This window comes from Astyanax mexicanus, chromosome 15, assembly GCF_023375975.1.
Source record: "Astyanax mexicanus isolate ESR-SI-001 chromosome 15, AstMex3_surface, whole genome shotgun sequence".
Taxonomy (NCBI): domain Eukaryota; kingdom Metazoa; phylum Chordata; class Actinopteri; order Characiformes; family Acestrorhamphidae; genus Astyanax; species Astyanax mexicanus.
Window position 1 is genome coordinate 34135651 of NC_064422.1, and position 20106 is coordinate 34155756.

The 20106-nt window shown below is 35.8% G+C and overlaps 1 protein-coding gene across 9 annotated transcripts in view; it reads left to right on the plus strand.

Moving 5' to 3' along the window:
• The first annotated feature begins 2702 nt into the window (after positions 1–2702).
• rbfox3a (RNA binding fox-1 homolog 3a) overlaps positions 2703–20106 on the plus strand; it is a 726874-nt gene continuing 709470 nt past the window's right edge. For 2 of the 9 annotated variants that reach the window (XM_049465002.1, XM_022669041.2), the window contains exon 1: positions 2707–3299. The gene's annotated coding sequence lies outside the window, so the exon portion shown is untranslated. Of the gene's footprint in view, positions 3300–20106 lie in introns of all 9 variants that reach the window. The other 7 variants (XM_022669037.2, XM_022669042.2, XM_022669038.2 and 4 more) reach the window with 5 other exon arrangements.

A 20106-nucleotide genomic window follows, 5' to 3' on the forward strand; every position in this document is an offset into this window, starting at 1 on the left:
TAAAGAATTAATCATAACACACAGAAATGTATTTACATTTATTTACAAAAGAGAATAGTAAAATTACTCTTAAACATGTTTTCCACATGGTGCAATTATGCATTCTCACCGGAAAAAGATTTCTAAATTCCCAAATTCCCAAAACTTCGATATTTTAGGGTTATACTAGGTCTGACAATATTTTTTGCCAGAAACAATTGTGAGAATTGATATTGTTGTCATTTTAAAATAAATAAGTATTATGCCATTAATACATTGATAATATACAAGCATAATTATTCAGTTACACAGTTTTACAATGGCATTTTAATTAATAGTAAATTAATAATTTCTGGAGATGTGTTGCTTTTGGCTATTTGTACTGATTGTCAGAATTTGTCAGCGTATTTTTAAATGCTTTGTAAATGTATTTTAAAATGCTTTTGGATGTTTTTTTAAACACCTACATGCCTTCACATGTCACAGTCCGATCTGTATGTAAGGAGGAGCCGTTAATTATGCACTTACAATTGCAAGAGCTGCTAGTATTGGTATTGGTGACATTAACTTGTATGGAAATTAACACAATGGACAATATTGAAGTTGAGCAAAATTGATTGAAGTTGTGTCCATATATTGTGTAATAAGTCAATAATGTGATTAGTTGTCATCATATTCTCATGCAAATGCAATGCAGGAAGCTGTTTAGTCAGTCACAGTGAATTTGACTTTGTTCTGTGGACAGTTAGTGTGACTTAGTATAGTATTATAGTGTTACACAGGTAAAGCAATACCTGCAACACAGTATGATTTGCTATGATTGCTATTGAAATGTGTAGCAGTATAACCACAATACGAGTATTTTATCTGTATCGTGCAGCCCTGCTGTAACAAGATGTTAATGACAGCCATTAGCAGTGAATTCTGTGATGATGGTGATGATGCTGATGTAAAGGTGCTGTTTAATTAGGAGACAACTGTGGAGACTTTGGTGGAGCGTGCGAGAAATTAAATCCCAGAGTTAAGATCAGGGTTCAAATGGCCAATTTGTCTTTTAATTGAAATCAGTGGAGTGTGTTCTGCCCTGAATAGTTTGAGACCCACTAGGGGCCTTCCATTTACGGCACTTTATATTTAAAATCTACCCCATCATTCAAGGGCTGGCTGTACATATATGCAGTACAGGCTAATAAAGAACTTGCTAGGTTATGAAATGTCAAGTACTTTAAAGGCATGTATTATGTATGTAACATTTAATTATCAGAACAAAGCTGCTTTTTATATTTTTGCTTAGATGAGACCAATAAATCAGTTTAATTAAAATTATGCTATCCCACATAAATAGACTTTGTAAACATCTGAAAATTCTTTCTTTAATGACAAACTGTCTTTAATTGTAAGATGTTTAGACTTTAGTCTTAATCTCTTACATTTAAAGACAGTTTATCGTTATTCAAAAATTATGATTTTGTAAAGACTAAGAACCTTGTAGGATCAGTAGCTAAATACAAAAATGGCATTCAGTGACACACCTGTGTTTTCCAATGCCAAGATAGCAATATGCCAAAAATGTACCTGAGCACACCTCACTTTCAGACTCGATGCAATGTTGCTATTTAAATTAAACAGGTGGAGGTTGTGAAAATAGACTGTTGGTAAGGTGTAAGATTGATGAGACCAGACTGCAACTTTGGCAAAACTTGCAGGATTTTATTTTGACATTGGACATTTCTCTGCGACAGTGGAAAGACATAAGGCTGACATAAGAAGAGGCAATGAGTCTATGAGAGAGAGATGAGATATGAAATGATAGTGTACAATACAATATAATAGGATGAATAACATAAATTAGTATAATGTTAAAAACACACTATAAACAGCATGCTGTATAATTAAATACAGTAAATAAAAGCTGTTAATCAAAGTAATTTTTTATCTTTTTACAAGAAACATAAGTCAATTGCACTCTTTGTTGTATTTTACTGACTCAGTAAACTGCACTGGAGGAGGATGATGTTTGAGATGGTGAAATAGTTGTTATTTTTCTACTTTAAATTACATAGTTTTTGCTACATAATCCGCACAATAAATCACATACAAAGGGTGTCTTGACTATCTGGTGGTATCTGGTGCAATGTTACACTATAGTCACAGTTGTAAACTGTATAAAATCATATTGAATATATCAATTATCACAATATATCGTCCAGTCCTAATGGGCAGAACTCATACTTGAGGTTTAAGGGGTTTCTCAGTTGCCGTCAGTCTCATCACAGGTTGTTGCAAAAGAACTATACAGTTGTTTTAGTTCTTACACATAGATAGCAAACATCATGCCTGCTTCCTATAAGAGCATCATGATAAGATAAGAAGGGGCATATGTTGAAGAGAGTGAGTGAGATTTTGGGCGTAAGAGGAAAGGAAGTAGATGAGTGTGAAATCCCTTTTTACTTCTGTCGTTAAGTACCTGTCAGCCTGGGTTAGTGGTCAGAGTCGGCGAAAAGCTCGCGCGAAACTGTGTTAGCGGTCAGCGCAGGCTCACGGAGCTCGCATGAAGCTGTCAGCGCATCCTCTCCTCCTCCGCTTTTTCTCTCCTCCTCCTCCTCCTCCTCCTCCTTCCTCTTCGCTCATTCTTTTTCTCTGTCCCTCCTTCTCTCCCTCCTTCCTCTTTCTCTCTCTCTTTCTCATAGTTCAAACCGCCACAGCCAGAGCCAATCCCTCCCCCTTTTCCAGTGATTGTGTGTGCGTGTGTGTGTGTATGTGTGTATGTATGTGTGCTTGTGTGTATACACACACACACACACTGCAGACGCGTGTGGTTGACCGCACTGGGCTCCCAGCTATGTGTGAAGACACGCACAGCACGCCAAAGAAGCAGCCGCACTCATTCTGATGCTCGCTTTTTCTTCCAGGACCGCCACGCAGATCGCATCGAAAAAACACCCATCTCACTTCTCTCTCTCTCTCTCTCTCTCTCTCTCTCTCTCTCTCTCTCTCTCTCTCTCACTCACTCGCTCTTCCTCTCGCTGTCTTCTTCTTCTTCCTCACTTCTACGAGCGCGTAGAGCTGGAAAGAAGGGGAAGACCCTCGCTCACTCTTGTGCTCTCTCCCTCTCTCTCACTCTCTCTCACGCTTCTCTATCTGTCAGTCCCTCCCTCTCGCTTACTCTTCCTTTTGCTCTCTTGCTCTCTCCCTCTCTCTTTCTGTCTCTCTCTCTCTCTTTCTGTCTCTCTCTCTCTTTGTGTCCTGCGGTGGGATAAGTGCTGAGAGGATGAGCCCCTGATACAGCGCCGGACCTGAGTGACCTGACAGCTCAAACTGTGAGTATACAAGTCTCTCTCTCTCTCTCGCTCTTTCTCCCTCTCTCCATGTCACCTCCTATACACACATAATCTTACACACACACTCCTCAACACACACACACACTCACACACACTCTCTCTGTTTCTTACCTGTATAAATGTATTTAGATATGTTTACATGTGCAACACCTATACAATACACACAGTCACTCATAAGAAGAATGCAGAAGAATGGCGAAGAAGAATTAACTCTATAGAAACGGCTCAACTATTGCATCGCATTGTATAACATCCTATTCTATTTTATTCTATTCTGTTGAATCATATTGTATTGTATTTCCTCGTAAAGCAGTTCATCGCAAGCGTTCAGCATCAACAGTGTGAAATCCTTGCTTAAGGTTTATTCTCAGCAGCACGCTGGCAGCGAGCTGTTTACGGGTTTTTTTTTTAAAGCGAAACAAATATCCGCTGGCTACGAGTTGCTCCTTGATTGAGAAAAGGATGCACTGATTTTTCCTTCAAGTTGCAGTTTTTTTCTCAAGTCGCCCCGCTCCCGAAAGTGCCTACGGAGATTTAACGTCACGGCTTCTCTTATGTGATATTCAAAAGTACACCTCACTCTCTTCCCTTCCTTGAAACAACGCATTTACCTGTCATGCTGTCACCGCTGTGCCCGGGTATGTTAACAGGGAACACAGCGAGAGGTAGGAAAAGCTGACGTAGAAGAGAAGAACATTTCCATTTCAAGGGTTATTAGGCGTGAGTTCTACATTTGGGCTGAAGAACGGCAGTGTTTGTGGCTGTGCGCTTGTGTTAGGATAGTTTAGAAGTGCTTGGTCTGGATGATTAACTGAGGAAATTCTCAGTTATTCTCAGTATTCTTGTTTTGTGCTGATAAGTTGCTTTTGACCTGAACTTTTTTATTGTTTTTGTGCAGTAGCTTTTTCTTAAGTGTTCTATTGTTTTACCGTTAACCCAAAACTGGACACTGGACTGTTTCACACATTGCACACATTGTTCTATGAATTCTGATGATCTCTGCTTGCTTTTAGTTTAGGTGTGCAGCAACCATAACAGCAGTGTGTGCATATGTATGTATATATATATATATATATATATATATATATATATATATACACACACACCCCGCAATCTTAACATAAATCCAAATACAAAAGAAAAGAATTAGCCTCTTTGTGTATCCAAAATCCAAACAGAGAAAGGGATTGATAGAGAGAGAGAGACATACTGTATATACATGAGACACAGACCTGCGCCTCACTTCCTCACTTCCAGCTTGCTTGTGCCTGTTTGCTCGAGCAGTGAAGCATGCCTGACAACTAAAACAGGAACGCTGTCCTAGTCTCAGTCTGTCAAAAGTCCGCCAGCAAACTGGACACTATAGAAAACCTAAAGTGACTAAAGAAGATGTGAGCCAAATAAAATGTAAAAATGTAGAATAAAATATAGAATACTACATTTATAATAAATAGTGTTAATCCTTCTTTTCTGCTACATTATATATAATAGGAATACTTCTAAACTGCTGCGTACAACAGGCCAGCTGCTTTAGATTCAGATTATTCCCATTATGTGTCACCATTGGTTGATTCAAAAGACAAGTTATATGATGTATACAAATTATATAATGTTTAATAACTGTTTTAAAAGATAAGAGTGCCTAAAAATGTATCTCTATATGTTTTGCTTATAGGCTTATTATTAATGTATATATTCATCTCTAACACTTTCTATGAATGCCATGTCTATTAGACATTATATAACATTAGGCCTTATAAACATGGCTGTATACACACCATAGACATGCTTATTGTGCATTTATGGATTGTGATCATAATGCATAACGTAAATGCGGTTTAAAAGATGTCATATGTCAATACCAAGAAACTTAACAAAACTGCATCAAAAAGCATGCTGTAAATACTTTATTCACCCAGGAATTATACTATGATAAATATTATAATAATTAATTTACAATAATCTATTAATTTACAATGTATTATAATGTCATTTGATGCTCATAGTAAAGTGAAAAATGTTGATGACGGGTATGTATTAATAGAGATAATATATAATATAATATATAATATATATCATTTTTTTAACCCAGATGTGTTACATATTACAATCCCAGCTTATGATGCATTATTGCATTATCACAATTCATAATGTAATATTAACATGTGTATAATGTGTAACGTATGTTTTTAGAAAGTATTCATAGAAAGTATTCGCACTTTCTATGAATATCATGCATATTAGACTCTATAAACATAGCACATTATAATCCATTCATAGGGCATTATAAACATGGTTATACACATTATTACACATTATAACCATGTTTATTATGCATTAAGAATCATCAGCTGTCACGTTTAATAATATATCCTCATGTTGGACATCTGTCACTTGACTTGGTGGGTTCAACGACACATATTATTATAAAACATTATATATTGATATAAGCTATTATAATATTTAATATAAGTATAATTCATGAGTGGTTTAAAGCAAGTATATTATAGAATGCTTTGTTAAGGCAGCTTTGTTTTTGGTTCTTGGTATTGACATATATTATATTTTATAAACACAGCTAATGATGCATTGTGTTTTACCCTTTTGTAAATGTGTATAGCCCTGTTTACAATGCTTTATAAATGCATTATAATGTGCTATTAGAGTCTAATATACATGACATTCATAGAAAGTGTTACCAAGTATTCTTAGTAGTAGTAAAACCTGACAATGTAATGTAATATCCACTGATGATACAATGCAGCTGAAATCTAAATTTATTCAGCCTAAAATCTCTGTTTTAGATGTTTGAAAACGACAAAACAGGGTGAGGAAATATGAGCATTAAAAACATGAGTCTTCCAACTCTGATACAGCGAGCTGCTTATTTTGCCCCAACGATGGCGCCTCGGTTTGTGTTTGCTGCGAGTTTGTTACCATTTCTCAGTTTGATGATGAGCTCCTGCTGGGATGCACATGGCAAATAAATGACAGCACAAGATGATGGAGGTGGATGGTCAGAGAACATTAATTCTGCTGCGTGGTTCCATATGCTATTCTGGAAACTATGAGCAGAATTTTAATATTTTTTATTTTAGGAGAAGATTTTAATGTTTTATAACACTTTTTTATGAATTCTGTTTTCATATTGAATCACACAAATGCATGCCTTTATAACACACAACACAGTACACATAAAACTTTATAATGAGTGTCATAAGCTTGTATAATAACTGACGTAAACAAGTACTTACAGCAACATAACATACATAACACGTTATAGGGTACATATTGTAAGTGACTTTATCAATTAAAGTGCTGTAATGCCTTATAATGTCTGTGCATATAAGATTGACCATTGAATATAAAGTGTTATATTCTTTATGAAGTCTTTATAAAGTCATACAGTACTCTTTAATACTTTATAACATGTTACATATTGTATGTCAGTGTAAGTGCTTACTATGAGTTGTTATACAAGTTTACGACTTTACATTATAATGTCATTATTATGTATGCCATATTATGCATTATGAATGCATACACAGTGTATTATGAATACAAGATTCGTAGAAAGTGTTTTTTTTTATGAACAAAAAATAAAGCATGTTTCCGTCTGTTACTAGTAGTGTGCACTGGGCAATGGAAAGTAAGGCTTTCACTACATTGTGATCATTTCTATCTTAACTGTAATATATAAAAATGTAATGATAATACAGTATGGAGATTTTAAGAGTGTGTTGGCTTGATCAGATTTCTTATTTATAGATCACTAAACTTTAATTGTAACTGTAACTGTAAATTTACCGAACATTTTTAAAAGGTTTTGAACACAGTCGGTTATAGCGTAGATAGCTATTTTACAATTTACTACTATGCACTTTATTCTACAGTATTTTGTGCCATTCATTAACATCAGCATATTAGCATTAGCATTGTGAATAAGTATAGCCATGTTTATAAGACCTAATAAATGCATTATAATAGTTTATAGTAATATGTTTATAGAGTCTAATAGACTATATATAACTTTCATAGATATTGTTTATAGAAATTATTCATAGAAAGTATTCTTGGTAGTAGTAAAACTTGACAATGTAATGTAGTGTTCACTGACAATACAGTGTGTCTGAAAGGTAGATTCAGATAGATAGATAGATAGACAGACAGACAGACAGACAGATAGATAGATACTTTATTTATCCCGAAGGAAGTTTAGGAATTTAGATCAACCTCTATAATCTCTGTGGAAAAAAGACAAAACAAGATAACAAAATATGAGCTTTTTATTGGAAGTCAATGTTGTTTATTTGTCAATTTGATCAATTTTACTGGCCCGTTTTTGACACAATATAAAGAACAACTGTTAGAAGGAATATTATGCTGAGAAATACATATATAAATAAGTGTAGTGTCCATTGTCATGGTTCTCTTTGAACTATTTACAAACCTGTTTTCAGCTGCTACCTTTAGCATAGCACAAACCCTATGTTACATCATCCATCTTTAACTCTATTCACACTGGAAAATCTTTTACATACAAATGCCAGAATTCCTGAAGAGTCAACAACTTAAAATGTAGGCAATCTTTATTCATTTATTCATTCCAACACTGACGTGATGTGAAAGTGGGGGCCGATTTCCTTATTCAGTTTAAGATCTTTCAGCAGAAGAGAGAGGAGAAGAGATTCTCTGTGGTTGGAATAGAAAAGTTCTTGTAACAGAATTTGTATTGGGATTAAAGACACTCTGAAAATAACTAAAAGGATTTGGAACAATTGTGCTTATTCTCAAAATGAAAGGGATCATTGTAGTGTCGTGTTAAAGAATAAATAAAAATAAATAAATAATCTTCACTTTGCCAGAATAATACTTGGCGTTGCTCAGTAGAACTTGGCGGAGTTTGAGCTGCTGACCAATAATGTTGTAGAAAAACCAGCGCTTGTTCCTGTCATTTCTTTTTTTCATAATCAGTGGGATTTATAGCCAAATATAAAGGCATGCAGTTCCAAGTCATGCAGCGAGATACTATTAAATACTGGTTTACGGACCACATAATTAAAAATACACAAATAACCATAGAGTTTAGTTTTTTAGCTTAGCCTAGTAAAACTTAACTGTGCAAAGAAATTTAACTGTTATAATAACTTTATTATCTATTCATCATACAATATATGGACAGTACCTTAATAATTCTTGCTCATTATTATTTTATTATTTATTTTACTCTTTTATTATTATTATTATTATTATTATTATTTGTTTTGTTTTTTTTGCAAAAAGAGCACATTTAGCGTAAATTATCCATTATGCTGACTTGTGATTTAATTTTATTTATTTAACATTTTGGTATTTCAGTTCCAATATGTGATTATTCTTAACAATTAAAATGTACTCGCCTCTTATTGATCTCTGCATTATTTTATCAGTGTGGGACAAAAAAGCTTGTGTCTCCAAAACGACGACTTTCCAGGAAAAAGAGAAAAAACCTTGGTAATGCTTTCTATGAATATCATCTCTATAAGACTCTAAAATCATAGCCATAAAGATTATAATGCATTCTTAAGGCATTATAAAAATGATTATACATATTTATAAAAGATGTATAATCCATGTGTGTGTGTGTGTATGTATATATATATATATATATATATATATATATATATATATATATATATATATATATATATATATATATATATAGTGTATATATAGTGACTTATAATGTTTTATAACATGTCTTTGTGTACTCCAAGTAAAGTGACAAAGTGACAGACTTTTATTGTGGGACTAGATTATTAATGATAAATAATTATACTATTTAAACATACATATTATAAGCACAGCTTATAATGTATTATAATCAGAAGTTATAATGCATAATATACATGGTTATAATGGGTTATAATATGATTTTTTTATGAATATATTTATAGCCATGTTTATACTGTCTTATAAATGCATTAATATATGTTATAAATGTGTGTATAGAGTCTAATAAAGATAAAAGTCATAGAAAGTGTTACTAAAACTTCTTAATTTTTAGTGAAAGCCCAAGTATTTTTGGATTATTTCTCTTCGTCTGTTTCTTATGAGATATAAAAACAACTGTTACATTCACATTATACACATTATGCAAACTAATTCAAAGATCATTGCTTTTTTTTAACAGGTATAATTGCATTGTTACATTATAAATGCTGTTACATTATTAATATATCAGTGGAAATACTTTATCTTAACATTGTTAAACATTTGCAATAGCATTATGTATTGCAGTTATTTCTGGGGCAATATATTGTTCAAGCTAAGACAGCAATTGTAGCAGGCTTAACTGTTTTAAACATGTTTTGCATCATTTTCTTACTCTTCCTAAATGAAAGCATGAGGTGTTAATGTAGCAGTTGCAGTGTTGGCACAGTGATTTGTTTTGTCAGGATATATTAATGATGCTAATTATGGTTGACGGCTAAGTGACAGCAAGTAATCAAGTAGGACTTAACAGAACATAGAACATAGAGAGCGGAGTGCTATTTTGATTCCAGAGTATACTGCTCAGGGTCAAACACACAGGATTTACTATAAAACATTTAATAAGCTTTTTTTAAATAACGTTTAATACATTTTGGACAATCACTAAAGGTTATTATAGGAAAACGCCTGGTAACACTTCCTATGAACCCTGTATTCATAATGCATTATAAATGCATTCATAATGCATTATATGACATGCATAATACCTTATAAAGACTGTAATAAGGCTGTATAATAACTCATAAGTACTTACCGCAACATTCATAACATATTTTAAACTACAAGTATAAGGATTTATAAAGAAAAGGCTTATATCTGTTCGTAAAAACATTGTACAATGTAGTGTTGTAATGCACTATAACACAGATTTGGTATATTTTGGTATAAAGCATTATAATATGCATCTATGATTTCTCAAACTAAGTTTTTATATAAATGCATAACACATTATAAAGCCTTATGTACAGGTATTACTGACTTCAAGTGTTTTCATATGCTTTTTAAAATTTATTGTGCCTCGCTGTAATGTCTTATAGAGCTTCGAGTTCTTTTTTCTGGCTTTACGTGAAGTGCGTTTTAAACGTGAAGTAAATGTTATTACGCCTTACTGTAGGCATTTAAAAACACACTTCACTTAAAGCCAATAACGAGCACTAATAATGCTCTATAAGACATTATAGTGAGGCAAAATAAAATTTACTTCATGTTTAAAAAGCATGATACCAACATATACCAAATCTGTGTTTTAGTGCATTACCAAATTACATTGTACAGTGTTTTTATAAACAGATATTATAAGGCATTATAAGCCCTTTCTTCATAAACCCTTATACTTGTAGTTTGTAATCTGTTATGAATGTCTCTGTAAGTACTTATGAGTTATTATACAGTTACTTATTACAGTCATTATAAGGTATTATGCATGTCATATAATGCATTATGAATGCATTTATAATGTATTAGGAATACAGGGTTTATATGAAGTGTTACTAAACTTCTTTTTCAAATCTTTGTCTACACTAAGTAAAGGGCAGCTGACCATTTTGGATTGTTATACACATGAATAAAAGCAGTGATGGCTAAGTAAGTCACAGATGAGAATTTTCACCTTCCTTTATAGATCCAGGGACTAAAAGTGCATATGTTTTTTTTTTCTTTCTGCACCATCACATATCACTTACATGCACTGAGAGAGGTATTTTTAGAGTTACTGTAATGCTAATTTATCACTGGTGCTGTGCACTGAGAACTGCTTGGTGTGCTGTGCAGCCATTCATAAATAAAACACCATTCATTTGCACTGTGCGTGTAGTGTATGTACTGTATAGGGCTGGACGATATAGCCAAATATATATAGATATGGCACATTATACATATTTATACATATTTTTTAATGTTGGAATATACAATTTACAAACATTCCAATATCCATATGAACAGTATAGAAGCCATCACTCTTGATATATGTAATCCTGCATTAATAGGATGGGAAAAAAGGTAGCAATATTATATCACAACATTTAAACCATATTATATTTAAACTTGACTCATGTAGAGCCAATGCCCATACAATCTAGTGATTGCATGACAACATTACACTCAATTGATTGGAAACAAGACGGCAGGAATCCCAGTCAACAGTTTCTACAGCCATTTCAGGCATAAACATGGGTCTGGTAAAAATGATCATCCAATTTTATGTTTAAAACTAGTTTATTTACTTTATTTACAAAGCTAACATTTTGTTTTTGGACTAATTTGATCCTTCAGATCCCAAATAGCAAGGATAATTTTGTTAAAATAAACTACTGTGGTCCGCAGTGTTAGTTTCGTTGACAAATAATTTTCGTTAGAGTTTTCGTCAATTAACCTTTTTTTCAAGATGAAAACGAGACGATAACTATATAAAAACAGCTTTAAAAAAATAAAAACGAGACAAAATTAACTGACATTTGTTGTCACAAGACTATGACTAAAACTAAATCAAAATGTGCTGTCCAAATTAACACTGATGCTCCGTTTTCATATGAGGACATTGTTTTTTTTGTTTTTTTTTTGTTTTTTTTTTGCAAAAATGACTTCCTGAACAAATACAAAGTTTGCTTTTAATACATGCTAGGTTTTACTGATCTCAAATAGCTATGAAAAATGAGAAATCTACATCAAAAAAGTCAAGGTCTCTGGAGGTTTAATACATTTTCAAAAATCACAGTATTTATTCTAACTGGCAGCTTCTTAAAAACTCTTATTTAAATACTTGTCATGCATTGTACAGGGATTATTATCATATTTTTGATGCACATCATCCAAGTAAACATGATTTTAAACTCTCTTTACAGAAAGATACAGCTGGATGAGTATTCTTTAACCCCTAAAAAAAGCCTATTGTATCATAAACATTGACAGATTCATAGGCCCTGTAATTGAACCCTGTGGGACTACACAAGCTATTTGAATCTACACAGTTACAAAATAGTGGTTGTTTATGTGTTAGACTTAATAACTGAATAATAAATGTAGCGTTTTAGAGGTTAAGCACGGATTGTATCATTGATATACATATATAGCATAAGAATATGGTCAATATAATAAGAAAATGTATGATCTTCTATTTTATATATAGCTCTATTCACAGTATGTAGACTATATAAAAAGCCAGTCTGACATGCTTATGCTTATGTATTAGATACTTTTAATTACAGCCCTGCCCTACTTACTGTATCTGCTGTTAGCTCCAGTGTGTAAGCATGGCGGAGGTGAGCGAGGTTAAAGGGTTAAAGGCAGCTACCCTGAACTCACCTTGGACCCCCTGCTGTCACTGTACCCACCCGAGTGACGGATGTGAGTCTAAAGGATCTACTTGATTATGTTCAATGGAGAGCTTTCTCCTCTCCCACCTTATTTATGGCCCCCTTTCATCCGGCTAGAGCAGAGAGGAATAAATCTGTCACACTCAGAGCTTTCAGATCTACACCACACACACATACACACTCATACATACACACACACACACACACACACACACACGCACGCACACTGTGTTCTCTTTCTATCCTCAAACATAGCACAACTGAAAGCACTCTTCCTTTGTTAGGCTTCACTATCTACAGGTTGTGCATGATGTACGCGGAATGAAGCCGGGGGTGAATTTAGGTGAATCTTCTAGAACAATGTGTTTATCACTTATGAGCACTAATTAGAAAGGCTATATATTAATAGAAAACACTGGAAATTGCCTGTTGCTCCAGTGACACCCAACCCCCCCCCCCTTTCCTCAACCCCCCTCACCCCCATCTTGCTGATTGCTGTAGTCTGCTCGGCGTATATGACTGGATGTGTTAATGTCTGTACTGGAGGTAGTGCACCAAAGCCTGGCATACTGTCTTTTAGATCCTTTGATGATTTCCTGTCTTCTCCCACCAATGCAGTCGGCTACATAAGTAAGGCACACGATTTACGTCTTTGAAGTGAAGATTGATCTCTGGGCCCAGAAACACTGAGTCATCCACATGTCATAAATTGCCATGCGGTGTGTATTTTCGGAGTGGAGCTAAGGCACTAAGGCCTGCCTTTTGATCAGCCTCGGTTTTTAGGATGCTCCGGGAGCTGCTACTATAACGCACATATCATTTAGAGAAGGCGAACAAACTAGGGCTCTATGATAAATCGCAATTTTATTGTTGTTATGATATAAGCTTTTAGGATAAACACATTTACTGTGCATTTTCTGCACTATAATGCACACGTAAAATCCTTACATTTTTCCAAAAATCGACAGTGCGCTTTATAATCCGGTGCGCCTTATCTGTAAATTTTAATAGTCAGCAATTAAGGAGCAGTAAAGACTCTCTGCAGAAGTGGAGAGCGTTATAAAGGAGTTTCAGTAAAGTTTCTCCAGCACCAAGACTGGAGCAGTATTAGCATTAGCCACTAACCACAGCGCTAGCTCTTTCACCATTCAGAGTTCAGTATACCTGACTGTAGTCTGTTTGTTTACTGTGTTAAAAAAAAGCTATGTGAACGCTATGAACGCTATCTAATAGCACCTTGAATTACCAGAACACTTAGGGGTCTTTAGTGTTGCTCTGCTGCTAACCACAGCTAGCATTGCTGCTAACTGGCTGTTGGAAATATTGGAAATCTAAGCTTACTGTTAGCAAACTGAAGCACTTTACTCACCCAAATTAACCTTTTTCAGGAGAGAAATCTGTGTAGATTAACATCCAAGAAAATGTTTTTCCCAGTTTTGTTTTTGCACTTTCCCCTGTTTCCCCATTTAGAAAAGTAACATAGTGACACCCTTGTTCCTTACTATTGTCACTTAAATGCCCCTTATAATCTGGTGTGCCATATGTATAAAAAATAGACCAGAAAAAAAGAAATACATTGAGAGTGTGCTTTATAATATGGTGGGCCTTATAGTTCGTAAAATCTGATATATAGAATTACAGCAATCTCAAACCGCATTACCCACATGAGGCAACAGAGGGAGCTCTTCACACTGTAGACTCTGTGGACTTGTGACCTAACTAGGCTGGAGGTAGAGTGAGGTAAAGGTCCACAGTGAAGACATATATACACCAAACTACTTTTCAGTCTAGAAAAAAAACAAGTGCAAACTGAACCAAGTGCAACACAAGAGCTTAATCTAAAGTAGAATCCGTCCATTATTTAGCCAATCCAGTCCTCACACCTGCACGGTTGGCAGCTACATGCCTGTTTTCTATGCTTCATAACTCAGGGTTGGAGTTAACTACAGACATGATAAACAAATCATCACAAGTATTCTAGGCTTCATTTTACAGGTTCAGAATAACATACAGACATCATACACTCATCATAGCAAGCGGCAAGGTGAAGGGGTTTGTTAACAGATATATCTGTGAGTAATCAAGCTAGGAAAAACAGCTTAAATTGTATAGTTAGTTTCTGTATATATGTCCTTCAGTCTTTACCTCAGTCTGCCTTTTTTTGCTTATTAAAATTGAATGAAAAGCATTTAAGGTTACTGTTACTGTTGTTACACATTATTTGATTGCTAAATAACTAGCATCATAATACTATAATATATCTGTTTGTTAGTTTTTTGTGCGTTATTTGGTTTAGTTAAGTATGTACAGTAATGTTTAGATAAATCCTAAAGCTTTAAAATGCCTCCAGTTGAGGTATAGGATTCATTTATTCAGCAGTGGTATTGGGTCACAATTTATGTGTAGGTCGGATCGGTGTGTTCCTACTCTCAAACTAGGTTTATTCTGTACAATGAACAGTGCTGCGCTAATGTGTAATGAATATGCTGATGAACAAAGCTTAATTTAATTTTTTTCGTGGCAGTGAATGTGCCCTTGACTTTGAATACAATGCTTATGTTCAGCCATCCCAGATGTGCTTCAAACTTATCAAAACAACAATTGCGTTGTCTGGCAAATTCATTCATATAAATGCCATTCTTTGTACTTCACCCCTGTCTCTGAAAGCGGAACGAATCTTCAAAAAAAAAAAAAAACACCGTTGGAAAGCACATTTGCAGTGACAACAACCTTTTGATGCTGCGGGCGATGACATCTCTGTTATAAACCCTAGCATTGAGTTCGGCAGCGTTTCCATATGAGTGTGCCAAGCCTGGGGTGATTCAATCCGTGCCCTCCCAGGGACAGCTTTGATAGTCAGACACAGAGAGATTGTGTGGTCCTAGACAGAATAATGGCAGTACAGTTGACTACTGCCTGTTTTTTCAGTCTTGTCATTATTAGTGAACCCAGTTTAGCACTGTAAATCTCTCCCAGCAGGCATTTCAGCATTTATTCACTGTTGAATCAACATCGTTTTAAGGTTATATCAACATTGAATTATGTTTAGTTTTGAAAGATGAATCAATGTTGATATAGTGCCATTGTATCAATCTTATTTTCAACATTTAATAAACTATAGATTAAGGCGCCTGGGAACCTAAATATGGGTTTTCTTTTGAATTGGGTTAACATGGCTCTTATATTTCTTTTTTTTTTCCATATTTTTTTTAGAATTTACACGGCCAATTACCCAACCAACTCATTAGGATTCCCCCTATCACTAGTGATGCCCCAACACCAGTAGAGTGAAGACTAGGACATGCCTCTTCCAATACATGTAAAGTCAGCCACTGCTTCTTTTCAAACTGCTGCTGATGTAGCAATGCCAAAAAGCATCACAGCGCACTCGGAGGAAAGCGCAGCGACACGGTTCTAATACATCAGCTCACAGACGCCTTGTTCTGATCGACATCACCCTTCAGAGCACCATCTACCCACCCAGAGAGAGCAAGGCCAATTTTTTTGCTCTCTCAATTTTTTGCTGCAAAAAATCATCTGCAGCTAAAAAGTTTATTCACAAAATGTTACCTTTTTATCTATTTAGTTGTCATTGTTTTTTTGTTGTTTTTTTTACACACTTTTAGATATCTTAAGCAGTCTTACGATTAAAATATACTAAAATAGTATAAAAAAATAGCTGCTGCATATAATAATAAAAATCATTATATTTATAAGAAAAAAACATTTTGTTGATTCCATGTCAAAAAGTAAACAAAATACTTATGATTTATATGTATTTTGTTTACTTTTTCACAACTACTCAACATTAAACCTTCTCTCGGCATGTTTTCAACATTTAAACTACTGCTACCACAGTTAAATTCACTGTTGAAGGTCAGTCATGTGTCAGAGCCGGGTCTTTCTCAGTGCTATCACGGTCTTAACCGAGGCTATTTAAGGACAAGTCAAACATGTGCTGTACTGTAATGGTAAAAATAGGATATAGAAATGGACAATTGTGTTCCAGGAATGCAGGAATGTGTTGTGGTCATCGTTTGCAGATTGAACATGCGAGCGCTATCCCAAAAAAACAGGCTTTAAGATGGAGCTGGGAGATGAGAGATGAGGGCTGGTGTTCAGACAGTGTCTCTGAAGCACACTGACAAAAGGCAGCTTAGCCAACAATTTCCTCCCTTTTTCTCGCAGAGGGTGAAATAGAAAGCGAACTGACTGGGGGAAAGACTGGCTTTATCCACAGTCTGTTTGATGTTGGATTTTGTGTGTGTGTGTGTGAGAGAGAGAGTGTGTGTCACAGTGTGTCTATGTGTGTGCGTATTTGTGTTATTTGGGCACCATTGGTCCTGAGAGAGCATTGGCTATCAGAGAGTATGTCATTGGGGGCGGGGTGGGGGAGTTGGGGGTGCGGTGACTGTGGCCCCTCGAGGGCCTCTCTCTCGCGTCGCCCCAATCCAGCGAAACGAGCAGAAAAGCTGGTTAACACTGCGACCGTTTCTGAGGCACAGACCGTAGCCATTAACGATCTCTCTGGCTCTCGCGCGCTTTCCCTTTTTTTTTTCCTCTCTCTCTCTCTCTCTCTCTCTCTCTCTCTCTCTCTCTTTCTCTCACTCTCTTTCTCTCACTCTCTTTCTCTCTCTCGCTCTCTCTGCCGGGTCTGGTGCTGGTGATTAGAGCACGGTGCAAGCCGCTGTAATAAGGACGGGGGCTACAGCTTTCGCGCCGGCCTGATCTGTTGTGCGGCCATGGTGGGTATTTCAGAGGGCTGCGGCGGGAAGATAGGGAGATTGAATGAAAAAAAAAAAGTCTAGAGGGAGGAGAGAAGAAAATGGGTGAACTGGTATTAACTGGTGAAAGAGCTGGTGTGGCCGGCAGGGAGAGAGAATCTTCTCTCTGAGCGCTCTCTCTCTCTCACACACGCGCTTTCGCGCTCTCGCTCGCTCGCCGAATCTTTCTTCAAATTCTCATCATTATTTTTTTTTTTCTTCCCTCTTGCTAATAATAGCAACAGCAACAAGAGTAATGCTACGTCGTAACTGTGCTCGCTCATTACTCATGCTAGTCTGAATATGCAAAACAAGCATACAGTACAGTGTGCTAATTTCCAGATGTTAAAGGCTATATGATCAAGTGGTGACAAGTGTAGGTGTGTGAATTACACAATATATAAACAGTCTGTCGACAGATTTATGAATGGCTTCTGTTTTTTTTTTTTTATCTTTTCTTCAACAGATTAATTGAAATGTCTGGGAGCAGCATTCACTTCAGTTGCATGTCCACATCAGCTATACGTGCTCCTCCCACACACATGGTCGTTAACAGTAACTGTTGCTAGGTTGGTAGAAATCCTGTTTAACCTACCTACTTAAACTGTATGATCTGCTTTACTTGTGATATCTTGTGATAACATGTTTGCTCATACAGGCAAACCTAAATGCGTGTACACTTATTCTGAGCTGATCTTGATCTGAGCTTGATCTTTCTAGAGAGTCTGTATGTAGAGTATGTAGCATTTTGACCTTTAAAGAACAAGTAAATTCAATCTTTGGGCCCTATTTAGTGATCTATAGTGCACCGGTCAATTACGCATCACACAGCTGTATTTAGGGCATGTCGGTGTGTATTTGGTATTGTGAGGGTGCAAAAAATATGCCTTGTGCTGCTTGAAGCATACAAATGTTATGTACTAATTCTATTAATTAATCATGGGTATTAAACGGGCACATGTCACCCCGCTGCTCACTGAGCTCCACTGGCTACCAGTTGATGCTCGCATCAAATTCAAAACTCTTACAATCGCCTACAAGGTGATGACAGAACAGCTCCTTCCTACCTGCACTCGCTCCTGAAGGCTTACGCTACCTCCCGGCCGCTGCGCTCCTCCAATGAACGTCGCCTCGCTTTGCCAAACACTCACACAAAGCAATCCAGACTGTTCTCATACAGAGTTCCCCAACAGTGGAACAAACTACCTTCTACTACCAGACCAGGAGAATCTCTCGCTATCTTTAATAAACTCCTGAAGACAGAGCTCTTCAAAGAGCACTTACTCTCCTAACACCTCTAACACACTAACTACTTCTAACCCCATTTCCTTCTTCCCCTCCTTCACTTCTCTATCCCTTTATTTCCCTTCGACCTCCTTTAAGCCCTATCTAAAAATGGGTTATCTAAATTCCTATTACTTTTGTACTTCATTATTGAAAGTCGCTTTGGACAAAAGCGTCTGCCAAATGAAATGTAACGTAATGTAATGTAATGTAATGTGTTTCTGGTGTAACATGAAATAAACCAATCAGTGTGTCACCTGACATTCCCTTTAAGAGGCAGGTGAGCTCTGACTTTGGAGCATTTATATCCCAACAGCACAGCGCTTTGTGCATCTCAGCAGAGGATATTGACCTGTGCGTTAACGCTGTGAAGGTACACCAGCAGCTCATTTAAGGTAAAAGCAATGTTATTTTATTCTTTATTTCAGTTTCTGTTTATTGTTGAGTTAAAAGTTAAGTTTGCGCTCTGCAGTGTGTCCGTGTGTGTGTTTAATGAGCAGGGGTGTATGGCGCACCTTTAGGAATGGACTCTGCCTAGAGCATCCAGGTTCAGATTCATCTGTACAAATCAGATTGTAATCTGATTCCAAACTATTTCTAAGTCTGATTTCATGTATTTTTTGCTGTCCACACTATCAAAATAATTATGGATACAGTCTAGAAATACCAAAAATGTGGATTTAGGCTGCTATCTGACTGTAGCCATAATAAATGTTATATTCTTACTGCCTTTATTGCTAAAAAAATACACACACATACTATTTTCATTTTCTGCTCAGGAAAAAAATACAAATAAATAAATACATAAATAATAATAATAATAATAATAATAATAATAATAATAATAATAATAATAATAATAATAATAATGTCTATCACCGTTTGTGTTACAGTTGGCATACTGCTTACCTGTCTGTCAAAATAACTACATTCAAAATGTATGTAATGCATCTACTGACATGCCCAAATTCACTGATATATGTTGTGAGGTGTTATCTTGTTAGTGAGCTTGGTTGTATAATTACACAGGTGTTATTAGCAGTTAGCATTGTTTTTAGCCTGCCTTGTTTTTATTAACTACAGCAACATAATCTCACCTCTCATTGTAGCACTTGGAAAGTCAATATTCTGTGGTGAATCCAAACTCCAGGCTGGATTCTTCTGGTCGAAATAGATTTTTAACATTCTGTCAAGCTTTTCTAACCCTTTTCACACCAGTTGCTACGAAACAACACATTTGTAGCTGGGGAATGTATAGGTCGTTTCTCACCAGATTACTTTTACTTGACAAAGTCATTTAGAATCAATTTTTAACTGACCTGCTTCTTCACCTTGGCTAACGGGCGAGAGGACAGTGTGAACGGGTCAGACAAGCGGCTGTGTTGGTGGCGTGGT